Source organism: Sipha flava, unplaced genomic scaffold (assembly GCF_003268045.1).
Source record: "Sipha flava isolate LNK unplaced genomic scaffold, YSA_version1 282_pilon_pilon, whole genome shotgun sequence".
Lineage (NCBI taxonomy): Eukaryota > Metazoa > Arthropoda > Insecta > Hemiptera > Aphididae > Sipha > Sipha flava.
This window is the reverse complement of record NW_020272949.1, coordinates 376,841-395,765: the sequence shown is the minus strand read 5'-3', so window position 1 is coordinate 395,765 and position 18,925 is coordinate 376,841. Positions and strand designations below refer to the sequence as shown.

General features: G+C 33.0%; 1 protein-coding gene across 2 annotated transcripts in view; it reads right to left on the bottom strand.

Moving 5' to 3' along the window:
* LOC112685554 (plasma membrane calcium-transporting ATPase 3) overlaps positions 1-2,691 on the bottom strand; it is a 46,562-nt gene extending 43,871 nt beyond the window's left edge. Inside the window, exon 1 of one of the 2 annotated variants that reach the window (XM_025557469.1) lies at positions 2,470-2,691. The gene's annotated coding sequence lies outside the window, so the exon portion shown is untranslated. Of the gene's footprint in view, positions 1-1,646; positions 1,924-2,469 lie in introns of those variants that run through there. The other variant, XM_025557472.1, reaches the window with a different exon arrangement.
* Between the last annotated feature and the right edge of the window lie 16,234 nt (positions 2,692-18,925).

Genomic DNA, 18,925 nt, shown 5'->3' with positions numbered 1-18,925 from the left:
TATACCGTGGGTGTCAGAACCGCACACTTTTAAACAATGCATTTCAAAAGCGTACACTTTTAAACAGTGAGTGTCAGAACCGCACACTTTTATACCGTGGGTGTCAGAACCGCACACTTTTAAGCTATGCGTTTCAAAACTGCACACTTTTGAACCATGCGTTTCAGAACCACACACTTTTGACTGTAAACACTATGCAAACACGATAGTTACACAATAATTCACCGCAATAACGCTTTAGGGATGCCAAGGTGACGGTGCGGCGTTTGATAACATTACATCCATCTTTCGGAACGATGACGTGATTACGTCTGCCCATGACGTCAATGCGCAGTCAAACAACCATTGGCTCTTGATTGCATTATGCTTTGAATTTTTTTTTTCACGTCCGCCGTTAGATTATACATGGTAATTTTTTTTTCCCCCCGTAATTCCGTTCGGTTATTCGATTAGGATCGACGTTCCGATGTTGCTACGGGCTTCTCGACATGCGGAAGGAAACGGTTTTTACATCGAATTATCCATAAATGATAAAATAATAATAATAATAATTATGTATACATTATCGTTCATCTGCGATTTACGAACGGTGCGAACGGAAAACGAAAAGCTCCGACAGTCAGAATGTTAATCAATGTAAAATATAAAACATTGTTTTATTTAAAATAGTGTTATCTAAATACTTGCGTGTAAATGTTCACGCGTACATGTGAAATAGTGGTACACGGAACATGATAATGTATGTATTTACTATTAACGAGGACGGCAATGATTTCGCACATTAACCCGGTCCGATTTTATTGTAAATTATGTTTGGGCATAATACAAGGCTGATTGTGCACACCGCATACATTTTTCAGTTGTACCGAAATACTTTAAGGTAAATAAATCATATTTTGAAAACCAAACGTATTTCATACGTACGCGCGTAGCCGAGTAGGCGGTGTATAATAAAATATTTATGCGTACAATTATGGATATAATATCCTACGCTCGACTCGATCGAAGATTCGATAACAGAACCACCTACTTTCGCGAGTATAGATATGCATTAATAATTCCTATTATTATTCTATTTATGGAGGACATAATAATAAATCATGTTGTATGTTGAAGAGAAAATCACAATAAAACATTAAAAATAACGTAGAAAAATAATAATAATAATAATATAAATGTTAAGTTGAATCAAATCATTACAATAGTAAGAAAAAAAGGTTAAGAAAAAAAAACTAAACCCTTTGCTCGGCCAAAGCGCTTTTTGAAAACAAAATAATATGTATTCGAACAAAGAGCAGACGTAGTTATTTTTAATATAATAAATAATAAAACGTTATCGTATTAATATTATGTATTATATTTTACACGATTAAAAAAATGGTTTACGTGTTAAAAACGTACAAAGAACATAGGCGTTATAGAAAAATAGATAGTTAATACTACATCAACTAATTACTGAGTGTGTCTGTGAGTGATGAGTATGTAGACGTGTGTTAAACGTAATAATATGAGAATAGATAACGAATAGAAAGAGAGAGAAAGAGAGAAAAACACTAAATGTACCCGTGAAAAGTATTGTTACGTAAGGACCGCGTTGTACTCGACCTGGAAACACGGCCGTCGGTTATATGATAATATGTGCAAACCTTGTCTTACTACGATGACATCGTCCGATCGTGCGAGCCGTTACGCGTGGGTGGCGGAGACGACGACACCGGCTGGCTTACATGCAGTACAACGGCGGCAACGCAGTGCGGTACAGCAGTGTCGTTCGCGATATAACGGAACGACGGCGACGTGTGGGTTGGCGGGAAAGGTCCAGAAAATTACGTCAGCGGGGAAAATTACGTATAAATTACCGAGAACATCACTGTACTATTGCAGAGCACGACGGTTCTGTATGCGCGCGTACGGCAACCGTGTTTGCAGCACTAGGGCACTGGGAGAACTTTCAATTTTCAATAATCACGAACCTCTCTGGCCGGTCACTCCACTCACTCTTCCCTCACTCTCTCTCTCTCTCTGTCTATCTTGTATTCCCTTTCTGCATCTCCCCGCACTACTCCCTGCTCCGCCAATCAATGTATATATATATATGTTAACGAACGGCCGCATGAAATCGCGTAAAACGCGAATATATTACGTACACGTATTGAATGTTTTTCGCCGTAGTAAATACGTATTACAATTGAACGTGTGCGACGGATACGAACACGCGGATGAATCGAAACACGTCTATGTCAAAGTTACGTAACGACGAGTTTCCATGTGGTATTGATATCAAAATATGCAGCGATTATAAAAAATAAAAATAAATAAAAACTCGAGCTACGTATTTCAACTTGAGCGTTTGTGTGTGTGTGTGTGTGTGTGAATATGTGAATATGTGCGCGTGTGTACGTAATTTTTTTATATTATTAATAAATATATATTAGTGATAGATTATCGCAAACGAAAGTGCATACTCACGCGGCAGCAATATAATTTTATTGCAGTGCTGGTGCGCACGGACGGTGTTGGTGGTGTCGATGCCGGGATCACGGCAGCGGCGATAGCGGGAAGGTACCAATCGGAACGACTACTACACGAAAACGACGGTTGCGGCAGCGGCAGCGATCGTTATGTTGGTCGTCGCAGTCGACGTCGTCGAGTATTCGCAACGTACGCCACTGCTGCGCGCGATGCAAAGCGCTGCTATATACATTGTCGCGCCCCGTCGACGTCGGTCAACCACCGCCGCTGACGCCGCCGCTGCGTTCCGCCCACCGACGTTTCGGCAACGGTGCCCGCCTCCTAGTCGGCTGCGGCTCGGTCACGGCACCGAAACAGGGCTGCAGAATGGGGGGGAATGCTGTTCTCCACCCAATATTCCCCGCGAAACGACCCTCTATATTTCCCCCTTGGAGTTCTCACCGCCACCACTCTCGTCCCCCGCGCCACCGGGGCACCACTGCGTCGTTGCGCAAGACCAAGGGGGTACAAAGAACGACGACGATAGAAAAACCCCTACGCTGGTTCGCAGGGCGATCGGGTCAAATGGCTCGATACGCGGCGGTGGACGATTGCTGTGTACGCGCGCCGACGGATTGATCCTTTTGGCCCCTCGCTGATTTGATTACAACCGCTGGTCGCAGGCTAATTGTTATTGCTTATTAACCATATGATTGGATTTAAGCCGCCGACGGTGACAGTGACTCGATTATAATTTACCGTATACACATCGTCGTCGTCATCGTCAGCATACCATAATGTGTGTGTATATACGGGTGCAACGATGTGAGGACGGTAATTTGTTTTCGGGTCATTAATTGACGAGTTTACAAAGGCGAACAGCGACGACCGCGGAGACGGCTTCAATCCCGTACCGTCATACGCGTAGTAGCACACACGCACATACACCGCTGCTATATTGGTCTTCTTCCTCCTATTCTTCCTCCCCCACCGTAAATGTTTTATATTATTATTATAATTCAACTCACGCCGTTTATTTGCCGCTCATACGCCATTAACAGCCGTGACCATAATATTATTACTGAAGCGAGAACGACCGGACACGAACAAGAAAGCGGCAATTTGAATATTTATTTTACTCGCGCGTACGTCATTCCGACGCGTCGGCCCTCTATGCGTGTGCGACATCGAATCAAACGATTACAATAATAACAGTCATATATTCATATGTTGGCCATTATTATTCATATACATATATATTTATATACAAATACAGTATGTGTGCGCGCGCGTCTATATATGTTATATTATATACTTAAGTCAACACACACATACACAATGAAAATGAGTCATTTTTTACGGCGGCGACGACAACCATGCACCCACCTACCGACGACGCCGTCGTTTCCGTTCGCTCTCCTCTGTCTCCCTCCCCTCCGCCCTTCATGGTCGGGAGTTCTTCACGGGACAATCACTGCTGCTACTGATTTCTCTACACGGTGCTATTATAGTGCAATTACGATGCTGCACGCCGTCCCGCCGAGTGTATAATTGTTTGTTATTTCCTGCAGCAACGATATTTTCGCTGTTATACCGTGTACTCGTTATACGCGCGTTTGCACAACGACCGGGACGTGTATTCAGAGCGCATAATACAATCACTTGTCCGCTCACTGCGACGTTTATCGTAGCAATGTGTCGTGTATAAATCGTCGCACGATCACAAACGTTCGGGACGTAAGAAACACTATAACTAGTAGTAGTAGTAGTAATTGCCTCGAAGCGCACTCGATACCTTATCCAGGGCCGTTCAGAGAGGGGACAGGGGACCATTTTGCCCTAGCCCCATTGTTGGAATATTTTTCAGAGGGTCCCCATAAAATCTTGATGTATAATAATTAATAATAAAGCTTCGATTACACTGAGCAATTTTACACGCTGCGTGTCGGCGATTAAGTCGAGGGTATGTGAGCGTGTAGCGACTTGTCCGATTACATTGGGCAATTAAATTATAAACAATATTAATAATATTAAATTCTATTATATAAGTAGGTATGTAATGCAGTACATGAATTTAAATGAGCTTGATTGGTTAAGGTTTGGAAAAATACGTTTGCAAGAATTTTTCTTTTTGTTATTCACAATGAGTATTTTGTTTACCATGTCTTATTATTATGGTTAAAGGTCCCCCAAATTAATTTGCCCCTGGCCTCGAAAAACCTTGGGACGGCCCTGACCTTACCCCTGCACCTCCTTCAAACGTCGGCCACGTGGTTTCGCATGTCTGTAAGCTTCGGATCAACCCATACGTTACAGTCTAATTCCGTTGTCTGCTGGGTGTCCCGTTCGAGTCTTATACGGGGTCAACAAGCTCTGGCCAATGTCATGTAGTTGTACAACACACAACGATACGCAACTAGAAATTGAACCTGAATTTTAAAATAATTTTCAACATTTTAAATTACTAACGATTTACCCAAATCATTAAATTTTACTACATATGATACTACGATCAAGCGTTTGAATTTAAAATGTTCTCCCGTAAGTTATCATCAAATCGACGCGATGTATTTACGCTATATACTCAAAATATTATATTACAAAACGTACAAATGAATATTGAATATCATTGTTGATTCTTTTGGGAGATTCTTTTAGAAAAACCGAGGAACTTAAAATGACACAGAATCGTGTGGACTGTTCCGTAAAAGTATGTGTTTGGGAAAACAATTTACAACCGGATGTTTTGGAGACGACCAATCCATGTCGAATTTTAAATATACATAATTCATTATTTGCGTTTTGTTTTAGCAGTGAGTTTTTAAATCAATTTTTACGCTACCGCCTATGTCTACAACATTCGGGGAAATGCGGAGCTATTTACTCGTTGAAACGTAATTTGTACCATGACGAATATGTATGTATAGTAGTGTATGCATAAAGTATAGAATATATTAATTTAGTACTCATAAATTGCATGACCTACTCTTTTATTTTATCGTGTACGGGATTAACGAGAATATATTTTTATTATTATTATTATTATTATTACGGGCCAAATTCAAACTAAATGTAAAAGTCGCAAACATACAAGGTCAGAGCTTTGCTTTCAATCAGTACTACTTTCGGACGAATAGTTAATCCTACCTCTGTTTAGATAAACGTAAACTAGATCTTCGCATTTTTATATCCGGGGGGTTTTGTGTCAAATTTGATGTTGAAAGCAAATAAGTGAATAAAGTGGAATTTCCGCATATATTATTCAATAAATCATTATTTGTTATGAATAATCATCATTAAAAATTATAAATATTTACTGCACAAAATAATAATTAATCACATTTTTTTTTTTCTGTATAAATATGATAAGGCTATTATAAAAAATATTAAACTTTTAGTAAAATCTCTTCAGGGTAATTTATTTTTTATTATTTAATTAACGGTATTTTAATGAAAATAAAAAATAAAACTAAATGACATGTCTGACATGATATAATAAGTCGTGCTGGGGTTTTAATATTATAAAAAAAAAAAAATCAAAACAACAAATGCTTTAAAAAAATGCATAAAAAAAATTATTTATTGTAGTTTAAAAATGATATAAAAATCATGTTACCCAACTTATTTATTTATATTTATTTAACATACTCAATAATTATAAAATCGGTATCTTTTTGTGTAATATATACATTTTATTCAATTTATTTTATTTCATAACTTGCTTTTATGATCGTCATCGGATTCGTGTAAATAGAAAAATTTCTTTCGACTGTTTTAATTTTGTCATGTTTTGACAAATAATTTAAAACGTCAAACAAGTATATAATCCATATGATCATATTTGTTAGTTGAGCAGGGTTCTCGAACTGTGATTCGTAGAGCCCTTAGAGCTCCGCAATTATTTCTTTAGGGTTCCGTTCGACTAACCATGAAATATTAAACAGTATAATAATTTTTTGATCTTAATTTAAAACACCGAGCATTTTACCGATACATTTTAATTTCGTCAAACTAAATATAATTTACTAATATATATATATATATATACAATCAATATTAAAATCCTGATAAAATTACAATATAGGTACTAAATTTTAAACGACACAAATTCCCATTTCAGCTATTAAATATATATTTCCAGTTTAGTTTCCTCCTGTATACAAATCATATATAATATGCTTCATGGAATACTGAAAAATTAAACATCAAATATGAAATATTTCTTGGGGCTCCACGAAAGAATACTGTTTAAAAAAAAGCTCCGTGGCTGAAAGATTTTGGAAATCGCTGTGTTAGTTGATGAATTTAGTAAATTACATACTAGATGTGCAATACCTATTTAAGAAATTTTAGATAATTTCTGAAAAATGCTCTAAAAACTTGAAAAATGTCCTAAAACCAACAACATATGCCTAAAAATGCATAAAAAGTGAAATTTGTCAAAAAATGCAAAATAAAAAATATTTAAATTAATCAGTATCACTTGAAACACATTTTCTGTTTATGGACTTACGTGTTGAGACAACATTAGAAAAAAATTTACATTTGCATCAAAATCCCGGTCATAATAATAAAGTAGTAATCACAATAAATAATGAGTATACAATCAGAAATTATACAAATATCATATTTAGATTATTATATTTAAAATATGAACCGAATCCAAAGTTATTTATATATGTTATTCAGATTCAGTGTTCATCAACAATAATTGTTGAATTATTCAACGAATACGAATATCATACTGAAATTATATTTTTAATCTCATATTTTATGTTCTTATACACTGTTGAACTATTTTTATTTTATAAAAGGCATGGTGCATAAAACTGCAGCATGGTGGGTATTTCCGTTCAAATTACAATTTTTGTTTTTTATAATTTCTACATTGAATGTATTTATATCTATGCTTTTTCGAAGGACAAAGAAAACAAAATAATCAATATTATCATTGTGGTTTTTACGGGTTACAAATACTTATAGTTGATATACAATAAAAGATATATGTACGTACGATATATACGCATACACATACTGCATTAGTGAAAAAAAGTATATTTCATTTGTATGTTTGTGAAAGACAGCATATAATGATGTCGCATTTATTATTATTATTATTTTTTTTTTGTCCAATAGGCATCAACGTTTAGAACTTTCGTTGTCACAGCAATAATATAATATTTATACCAACCCCGCCGAATATCTATGGCAAGTTGTATATATATATATATATGACGGGTGGGTTATTGAGTATCCATCCTGGTCACTTTTTCTTAAGTCAGAAATCACCCCCTCTACCCTTTTAACCCTCCCTCTGACAGCTGCCCTCAATGACGGTCAAATGGTCGGGCGCGGAAACGGAGGGTGTGTACGGTCGTCGAAAGAGCCAGCGGTCGCAACAAAGGGGTGGACTTTGGCTACTTTATTAATATTAATATATCTATACGTTGCGACTGACATTAGAGTGACGAGAAGTGAGGTGAGACACATATATACAGTGTACACTTAACGTGAATATATACGGTACTTACGCGCGTACGGATCGTTACGTAACCTCGACGCATAGACGAGCGCGCACGCGCGTCCGTGTTGTACGTAAAGTTTATGTACATTATTGTTATGCGCGTGTCATCGGTGGGGGGTAAACTCGGATTTTATTAGGATTTCGCACGCACCCGACACGTCGTCGTCGTCGGTTACGTAAACCAGTCTGGTGTCGGGCAAACGGCTCGTGAAAAGCACAATATTTGCAGTGTCGACGGGTGCGACTGTGCAGCAGTGCCGGATTACCTATTAAGCGGAGTAGGCACCCGCCTTAGGGCCTCCGTGAAAACGGAAAACTATATTTATTTTTATTTAATAATACCTGTATTTTATTTACGAATTTACGGGACAAAATTCATTATGAAATATAATATATATATTAAGTTGTAGGTGTTATATACAGTAATAATAATAAAATTATTTAGAAAAAATAGAAATAATATAATAATTAATTAATTTTTCTTGCAAATAAAAAAAATTAATAAACATGATTTTATTTATTAATAATACTTTGTTATTATTGAAGTTGTATTTTAATTATTGGATATTAATGTTAAAGATGTATGTAAAAAATAATTTTGTAGAGCCCAGAGTTTTAATTGCTAAGGGATCTAAGCTGCTGTGTGGTATAGATTACTGTTTCTAGCCGATCGGACTGACCGTGCGCGATGCAACATTATATGTCGGTTTTCGTTATGTCACCTGATAGATGATATAAAACGATCGCATTAAAATAACCGAGTACGCCTGTGCGCGCATGATGACGGAAAGGCGTAATGTAATGACGGTTGTTGTGTGCAGACCGCCAATCAAGGGCGTATTTTAGGGGGGAAGAGGCAATCTCCCCTCCCCCCTGAATTCGTATTTAAGGAATTGATTTCAAATTTTTTTAATGTGCATCATTTTATAACGAAATGAAATTACGCGTGGCTGTGAATACTGAATTGGGCTTTTTGTCGGGTTCATAGTTAGTGAAAAATCAAATAAAACACAAGCGTAACTTTCAAAACACAGACAGGTGTTAAATAAGAACTACACAAAAGTCGATTCTAAGTGGATCCGGCATGAGATTAAAAAAAAAAACCACTTATAGTAAGAATTCACTAGATTTAAATATTACCAACCATTTTACTTGTAAATGTTAAGCCTGAATTAAAGAAAAAATTTGATTCTCCCTTCCCCCTTCTAAAAGTAAGTCTAAATACGCCCCTGCTGCCAATGCTATTTTGTGCCGGTCATATTATTTCCCTTTGACGCGTCGCGCAAGACGGTAAACCGCGAGACGTAAAGCAATTTAACGTAATGTAGCGCCGTTCGATCATTCGTGAATTTCGAATAATTGACGTTTAAACGAGTGAAAACTCGTAACGTTCTGCTCGCCGATGTACTCGCCGCTTAACGCTTATATTATTCAATTACCACGGTGAACTACGGCAGCTATTGTGTACGGCGTGTAGTAGTAACACAGGGACAGTTATATAGTTGACGGGCAGGTCGCCTAATGCCACCACTCCCCTGCCCCGGAGTCTTTTCCATTGTTCGTCGGCATGGCTCGCGATAGCAGCTCACATTGTTTACTACACGCTACACGAATTTTAGCGTAGAAATAATAATACGTTACGGATAATAAGCGCACGCTAATATGCATTCCATCAAAATCAATACGGAAAAGCCGTAATACTTGTAACATACTCGGTATCTCTGAATACGCGTGTTCGTCGAAAAAAATTAAACTAATAGATTCCACGAAGGCGGCGGCGCCGGCGACGATTACGACTTATTTACTACTCGTAGTGCAATTATATTCGTCCGACGTGGAGGAGGAAAGTATCGCTGTAATGATTATAATATGTTTGTTTGTGTAACTGACGTCAAATTTACAAGAAATATGGCAAGTTGAGTTTCAGGCGAATATAATTTCTACGTAAAAGTTTTAGTTTGAAATTATATTACATTCCATATTCGCGAGTCATGAAAATAATGTTTTCAGCTTTTTACTCGTCAATTTCGTTAATTGCTTATAAGTTCTGATACTCGTATTTATGATTTAGAGATTTAGACATTTAGACATAAATAATTAGTTTACCACATTTCCTCAAAAATAACAGAAACAATATTTTTTTTCTGAAAAATAATTTTCATGTAGTTAAGCTTGTTAAATAACACTAAAGTGGTCTAGTACAGCGATTCTTAAACTGTGGTCCGCAACACTATAAATGATTTCAGCTGTGGACAGCATGTATGTGTAATAATGATATTGTTAGAAATGTAAAATATATTATTATACAAGTATAGAACGCGTCTTATCGCAACTTTAAAAAAGTTAATCTTCGAGTATTCTAATCTTAATTACCCATATCGGCGTAACATGGAATTTTAAATTATATTTATAATTATCATTTATCTATTAGTTTATCTTGTCAAACGAAATTTACAGCACTCAAACGTCCAGTAGTTTACTCGCCATCGCCGTATACTTATCGATTGTATTTAATTAGTTGTATACCTACGTATTTTACGAATTTTACGTGACATATTTTTAAAATTATCTTAGCAAATTAAGAAAAAATGGATAGCTGGTTAAATTTAAAGAAGAATAATTCTACGGTTGATAATAAGGAGACACCATGTACGTAAAAAATTAAATTAACAAAATTTCGTAAGTATGATAGTAATTATTTATCGATGGATTTTACTTGTAGCGGTTCTGAAGAAGAACAAAAACCACAATGCGTGATATGTTTTGAAGTATTATTAAACGAGGCACTAAAACCATCAAAACTAAAAAGACATCTAGAAGCCAAACATAAAGAACATGTTACGAAAACCATTGATTTTTTTAAAAATAAAGAATATGAATTAAGGAAAAATATGAAATGTATTAAAAAATCTTCAACAAGTTATAGTAATGAAAATACTGTTAAAGCTTCATTTGCCGTTTCTTTACTTATTGGCAAATCAGGGAAACCTCACACAATAGCTGAGGATTTAATATTGCCTGCTGCAAAAGCTATGGTTTTTATAATGATCAGTAGGGAACGGATTTATATGTAAATACATATTTTTATTAAAACGAGATATTTAAGATTTGATAAGAAATGTTTATGATTTAAATCATTCCTATTAAAATGATGATACTTTTATTTTACATATTTTTACATATTTTAGTATAATTGCATATTTTTACATATTTCACTAATTTTTAAATATTTTTAATCATATTTTTATCATTTCATTATTCATACGTCTTTTTCGTATGAAAATACAAGAAATTATTTCAAAATTAGATCCAGAAACTTCTATCGCTATTGGAAAAGCTCAAAATATTATGCTAAATGAAACATTGAAAATAATTTAATTTTAATTAAAAATAATTTAACAAAATTATTAATAAAAAATATGTCCCCAAATGATAGTATGCAAATTGTTGAATCAGCGATTAAAACTCGTAAGCGGACCAATAGATGTTGTAAAAAAGAAAATTCATGCTGTTACAGAAAAAAATTCCAGGCAATATTGATTTTAAAACAATCAATGACATAATGAGTGGCAGACACCCTTCTAAAAATCTGGAATTATCGCCTTCTGATAGTACGCACTTGAAATATGCTTTTATACATCGGTTGATATGAAACGATAATTTCGCCGTTTTAAAAATATTTTGATACCTAATAGGCGACATTTAACATTTGATAATTTAAAAGATATTGTAATAATTCAATGCAACAAATCATTTTGATAATTTAATAATAATAATCACTTTTTTCCCCCCACATATTTGGATGTTTTTAGCACATATTTTATAAATTATACTTACATATATATGTAAATATTTCTGTATTTTTATTACATATAAATCCGTTCCCTAATGATCAGTAAAGAAGCAACAAATAACTTAAATTTAATTTCGCTATTAAATGATACAATAAAAAAACGAATTGATAGTTTATCAGAAAATATTAAAGAACAGTTGTTGAGAAGAATAAACGAATGTGACTATTTTAGTCTCCAATTAGACGAAAGTACTGATATAACTAATAAATCTATATTACTGTGTTATGTAAGATACAACTACGAAAATACCATTTTCGAAGACATTTTATTTGTAACCTTTGTTATACATACAACAGCAGAAGGAATATTTACCAAAATCAATGAATTTATAATATTAAATGAAATTGAATGGACAAAATGTGTAGGAGTTAGTACAGATGGTGCTCGAGCAATGTCAGGAAAAATTTCTGGATTAATTGCACGCATTCGAAATATTTTACCATCAGTTACTTGGCATCATTGCTGTATCCATCTTGAAGCTATTGTCTCTAAGAAAATACCAACAAAATTAAAAGAAGTTTTAGATGAAGCTGTAAAAATTGTGAACTTTATAAAAGCCAAATCATTAAATTCAAGACTTTGAACAACTTTGCAAGGACATGGATAGTGAACATTATCAACTTCTATTACATTCTGAAATTCGTTGGTTATCTCGGGGTTAAGTGCTCTCTCGTTTGTTTGAGTTAAGACATGAGGTTAGATTATTTTTCATCGAACATAAATCATCATTTACGTTAAGTGAACGTTTAAATGATTTTTCTTGGCTGGCTAGTTTAGCGTACCTTTCAAATATATTTGCTCATTTAAATGTACCTAACTTGAGTCTTCAAGGGTCCCATGTTACAGTTTTTAAAGTTGAAGATAAGATTGAAGCGATGATAAAAAAGTTGGAACTATGAAACCTTCGTCTATCAAAGAAAAATTACGATTCATTTCAAAACCTCAATAATTTCCTTGAATTGACCAAAGAAGAATTATCTGGAGAAGTTTCCAAATACATCAAACAACATATTAAAGATCTACAACGAAGCTTCCGCGATTATTTTCCTCTTCCAGACACAAATAAAAACTGAATTAGACACCCTTTTGAAATTGATATAACCCAAATTAATGGACTGACATCACTGGAAGAAGATAATCTTATAGACATTTCTACAAATGGTAGTTTAAAATTACAATTTAATCAAAAGTCGTTAGAAAATTTTTGGTTGCACGTACAAAAAGATTATCCAGTATTATCAAGTAAAGCTCTGAAAGTTTTAATTCCGTTCCCCACAACTTATTTATGTGAAAAGGCCTTTTCCGCTCTTGTATATGTCAAAAATAAGTTTCGCAATCGTTTGGAAAACGTAGAGTCCGAACTTCGATTAAAACTTTCAAATATTGAGCCTAATATAGAAAAATTAATGTCAGAAATGCAGTATCATCCTTCACATTAAGTATACTTATAATAATTTTAAATTATAAGATTAATTTCAAATATCATAAAAGTAAAACAATAATTAATTTTTTATTTAAGACAAAATGTTAATGTAATAATATTGAATATAACAAAAATAATTAACAAAATATTTTTTATACTTATTATATTTTTATTTACCTTTCTTTTAAATATATTGGTAATTCTAACATGAAATATTTTTTAGTAAAAAAAATGGTAATTCCTAACAAAATTAATAAGGTGGTCCGAGATTTAAAAATGTCCTTCATTAGGGGTCCGCGTAATAAAAAGTTCAAGAATCGCTGGTCTAGTATAATATATTTATATACAAGTATTCAATTAGTATTTAGTCCGCATGATAATTTTCACTATATCTTATTATTTCTTTCTATTATAAACATTAATAATTTCAGTAGTTTAATGCAGTGGTGTGATTGAGAAAAAATGTAGGGGAGGCAATATAATATATTTATTATTACCAAAACCCTGACACCCCTCACCCTCACCAGTTAAAACATATTTTTATTGTATGTATTTTATACACTATATCTAATTGTTTGATTTTACATATCTTTTAACTCATTTTATAGTTTAGATAAACATAAATTGTAGGTAGCAGGTACTAGGTACCAATATTGTTAAATAATACCCATAAGAGTTCATTAATAAAAGGTGCTATTTGTACTGTTGGATTATCTAGGGAGGCAAAATTATACCTTTATCTCTCAAAAAATTGTCAGAGGGGGCACTTGCCCCCCCCCCTTGCCACCCCACAATTATGCCACTAGTTTAATGCACAACAATTATAGTTATACATTAAATAAGTATTTTTTACATTAAAAGTATTTTTCCTAATTATTTATCGAAATAAAAGAATATTTGTTTTATATTCTATGATTTTATGAAACTTAAAAAGGAAATTATGATTTCAAGAATAATAAAAAAAATTGTGTTGTTGTGTTAAATATTTCATTAGGATGTATATTTTTCGCTAGTATATTTTCGCGTACAAAATAGGCGGAAAGAATAAGTTTAATTCTAATGCATGTGTTCTAGAAATCTGTTATTAGTATTTTGAGTGAAGTAAGGTATATTCGTGGCTAGGCAATTTCGTACTATTATTAGTTGAACGTATTATGTCATTCCTAAGCTGACCATACGTCTCATACCATTTTGAACGGGACTGTACCGTTTTCAGGATATAGTTCAAAATAACGATGATCAATTTTAATCTGTCGATAAATTATTGTTTCTATCATATTTAATTATTATGTGTGCAATGTAACGAGCATATACTATTTTACTGCATGGTAAATTGACTTCGTGGTTGTGTGGTGTGTCGGAATATATGTGTACACTAATAAAATATATAAACACATATTGCGGCGAGCGATGTAACAATATGGACGTATTAACCTAATGTGTTTTAATACCGCAATATCAGCACTATTTTAAACAGTTTATTATTTCAGTATTACAGTAATTGTTGACGTAGGATCTTTTTTACGATTTTAGATTGATTTTTACGTAGATACTTGTATAAAAAAAAAATTTATACAGTTTAATTTTTTTATCCCTTAAAAACATAATAGTACTTAATTTTGTTAATAATTATTATATTAAAAAAAAATTATGCATAATCTAAAAGTTTTTTTTTTGTCCCGTCTTGACTAGAAAAATATATGGTCACCTTGGTCATTCCCTATTACATGATCGACTTGAAAATTACAACGATCCTTGAAAACACAATCATTTCAAAGATTAATCTAATTTTCACTCTAGATGACTTATTAAAGTTTACAGAACCGTCATTTCATATTTGAGTATAGTATTAGACAACGTTGGTGTGTGCGTAGGGGATGAAGAAAATCGAGACAAGTGGAAATTTAGGACAAGGGTAGCCGACCGCAAATAGTTTAGAAAAAGGCGAAGGAGAAGAATTATTGAGCAACGAGAAAAAATGACAGCTAACTATTAAACAAGTACTATAGTAATTGAGAATAATAATAATAATAATAATTATTTTAATTGAAAATAACAATATAAGTTAAAATAAATTACATAATATCTTATTATATATATATTTTAGCATATTATTATATGGTTTCGGAGCATTACACGCGCGGAGCAACATATTAATTAACATAGCGTGCGGTTATGATACATACAGGCGTGGGAAAATAATTAGACAACGATCAACGTGCCGAAAGTTTAGTATACACTATGGTGTACATCATACTCGTATGTGTATCGTAACGTTTGAAAACCGCCGGGTTCAAAAATAACCCACTTCGATCGTCGCGACGCGTCTTCGTCGTTGTACTTCGGTTTCGGCCAAACGCGTAATTCATCTCGTCGTGGTCATAATAATATACACGTGTATATGTCGTATTTTTACCGATCCAACGCGCGCACATAAGACCACAACGAGATTCCCAGTCAAAACTTGCACGTCTCCGCTGTACAATACGTAATACCGCACGGCGATAATGAGAATTGATTGCGTGCACCATCTGTACAGACCAGTGGCGGATTAGGAGACACGCTTAAAGGTTTATAGTCTAGGGCGGCTTGTTTTTATAGAATTAAGTGTTATTATTGACTTATTAGGTATATTTATTTTAATATATATTTTTTTATATTTGTCATATAAACATGAATAAAAATAATTTTAAAAAGTTATAATAAAATATTAATATGTACATTGTATGATGCGTACTTATAGGCTATAGTAAAAATATTACAGTAATTATTATAATTTGAAAATATTTCATTTGTAATAAAATAATTACAGTTAGTTACTAGTTATTATTAATAACTTATTAGTACTTATGTACTTATTGGGAACATCCGACTATGCGAGTATAGGTATTTTCATATCTGGCTATTTATATTTCCGTTATGTGACTGTATAAGCATTGTTTAAACTCAAGTGTTATATTTAAATATGTGTAAGTATGAATAGTATGATGAATAAATTATGTAAATTTGAAATTATTTGAACTAAGGAAAAATAACAAAAATAAACTTATTATAAATATATTTATACTTAGCTTTAGTACTTTAGATATACTGAGATACTGAGACACTGAGATAAAGATACTGAGATACCAAATTAAATTAAATGTAAATTTAATATTTAGATTTATAAACCTATTTGAAGTGTGCTTCATAAAATTTGGACGAACAAGAGTGGTAAAATGTTCAACTTAGTTCCAATATTGGTCTGATTATATCTTGTGTTTCACTGTTTTATTTAACTTTTCTATTATCTTAACAAAAATAAACATGGACAATATATAGGCTTATAATAAATTTAAATATTTTTTCTATTTACTAACATTAATATCATCAGAAACTGCCAAATTTTATAGAGTGCTTTTATTTTTTTAAAGACTTTCAAATAATTTATGAATGAGCCCCATCTGGTTTTTACTGGAAGTTTGACGGAACTTTTGATGTTTTTTGCTTTTTGAATACGTATAAAATTAGCTATAAAAATCATCATTGTAATTTGAATAAGTACATAATATAAAGTTTACAATTCTCAAATTTGCACACCTTTCTAAATGTGAGTGCTAATAATATTTTTAACAATAGCTTTGGTTATGTTTTCTATCTCAAAACATGTTTTTACTTTCACAACATTTAATATTAACTATTTCAAGGTATGAGATATATATACATGAATAATAAGCTACAGGAAAACTTTTGAATTTTTCTTCAGCTTGTAATAATTTCCAACCTTTTTTCATATTACTTGCATTATCAGTTATAATGCCTAGACATTTCTCTTTACCCAACTCTTCAGTTATAGAACTTATTTCAGTAGCAATGTATTCACCAGTATATGGCTATTAGGGCCGCAATAAATTGACTTAAATATAAATGATTGAGGAGTTGTTACTATTATGTTCATCATTACGTATCGACCATGGATAACCTCATAGAAATGTTACTAGTGTTAATGTGCACATGAAAACATTTGAAATAGTCATTTAAAACAGTAAAAAATATTTATCGAGTAAAAAAATATTAGTAAAATTTACATCAAATTACCTTATCGGTAAAATTTATTAGGTAAATTCCATCTTTAATTGTCACGTGATCAAGTTTGTGATTAGTGATGCAAGGTCTCTCGGTGTCTGTTGCCTAGGGGCAGACTAGGTAAAGTGGGGTGCGGGGCGGGGGGTAACTTGACCTATTATCATTATATTTTAATTAATAAATAGTTTTTGTTAATTATGTTTAATTCATCCAAATTCGGATATTCTTATAGTAAATGATTAGTATTTTACCTTTATATTTTAATATTACATTTTGTATATGGGTAATTAATATGACACTATAGAAGGCCCAGGAGGCGAACGCTCCTTTGCCTCCCTAGCCAGTCCACCCCTGTTGTTACCCAAGTAGTTGATTTTTTATGTTTTCAATTTCTTAATTTTAAAATAGCTATATTTTATTTGGATATTTGAACGTTTTTTCGGTTGTTGCTGGGCGACAAATTCATAAATCGACCTTGCGTTGGATGTAGGTTCATTGAAACGCTATACCGTTTTGTCGTGAATATGCCTATATACTAGTGATGCACAACTATATCGTATTTCGATATCGATATCGAAATCGAACCAAATTTATGATTTCGATTAGACTAATTTATCGAAAGTACATCGATATTCGATATCATTTAATAAGTGTTGTGCTTTAGATAAATTTATCTAGATAATCTACAATTTTATCATTCAATATAAAATATATAACTAAATAAGAAATTTAATTTGTATATTTACACGCAAAATTTAGTTCTAAAATAGTTTTACCTAGCATTTATTATTTATTATGAACAATGACAATTTAATATGTATATAGACATATATTACCTATATAATATGTATGGGAATGAGAATTATTTATAATTTCATAGTATGGCCCATACGGAGAAGTCTCATGCCCGTATTACTGTTGTTCTGTGGTATTACGAACGCTGAAAGAGCATTACTAGAATATTAGAACCAAAGATAACGTACCATAACTGGTCTAAACTGGTTATTATTGCAGCTGCGCGCTAGATGGTTTATAAATACTAAAACACAGAAATAATTGTCGATAAGAAAATAGCAATATTACAATATGCATTACGCTGTACCTACACAGAAATTGATTGTTCTCCATCATCATTCGACCGCCTTAAATTCAATATTTATATATAAATTATGTCCATTGTTTATGTAATCATGTGCTCTAAATAATTGTCATTACCGGATCCCAATTCTATGAATTCGTACTTTGATGTGTCTACATAATATATTGTACAACAAAATAAATATTAGGCGTTATTTATTAAAAACTTGTACGCAGCGCAATCTCATCCAAAACGTGTTCAGTGTTTATCGTCAGACCGTCTTCATATTTTTCATAATTTTATCTATGACTTTCAATTTTATTTTATTGGTGAAATATTTTATATTTTGAAATGGATAGTACCTGTAATGATACCTGTAATGCTGTTACCATCGATACTTTTGTTATCTCGTGTGTAGTTACCTTAGTCATATATCTATGACTGTTGGTTAAATCACCAAAATCTTGGAAGTATGAAGTCTTGGGCTTTCTCTAGTTCTTCTTTACCCTAAGATGTTCCTTATGAAGGAG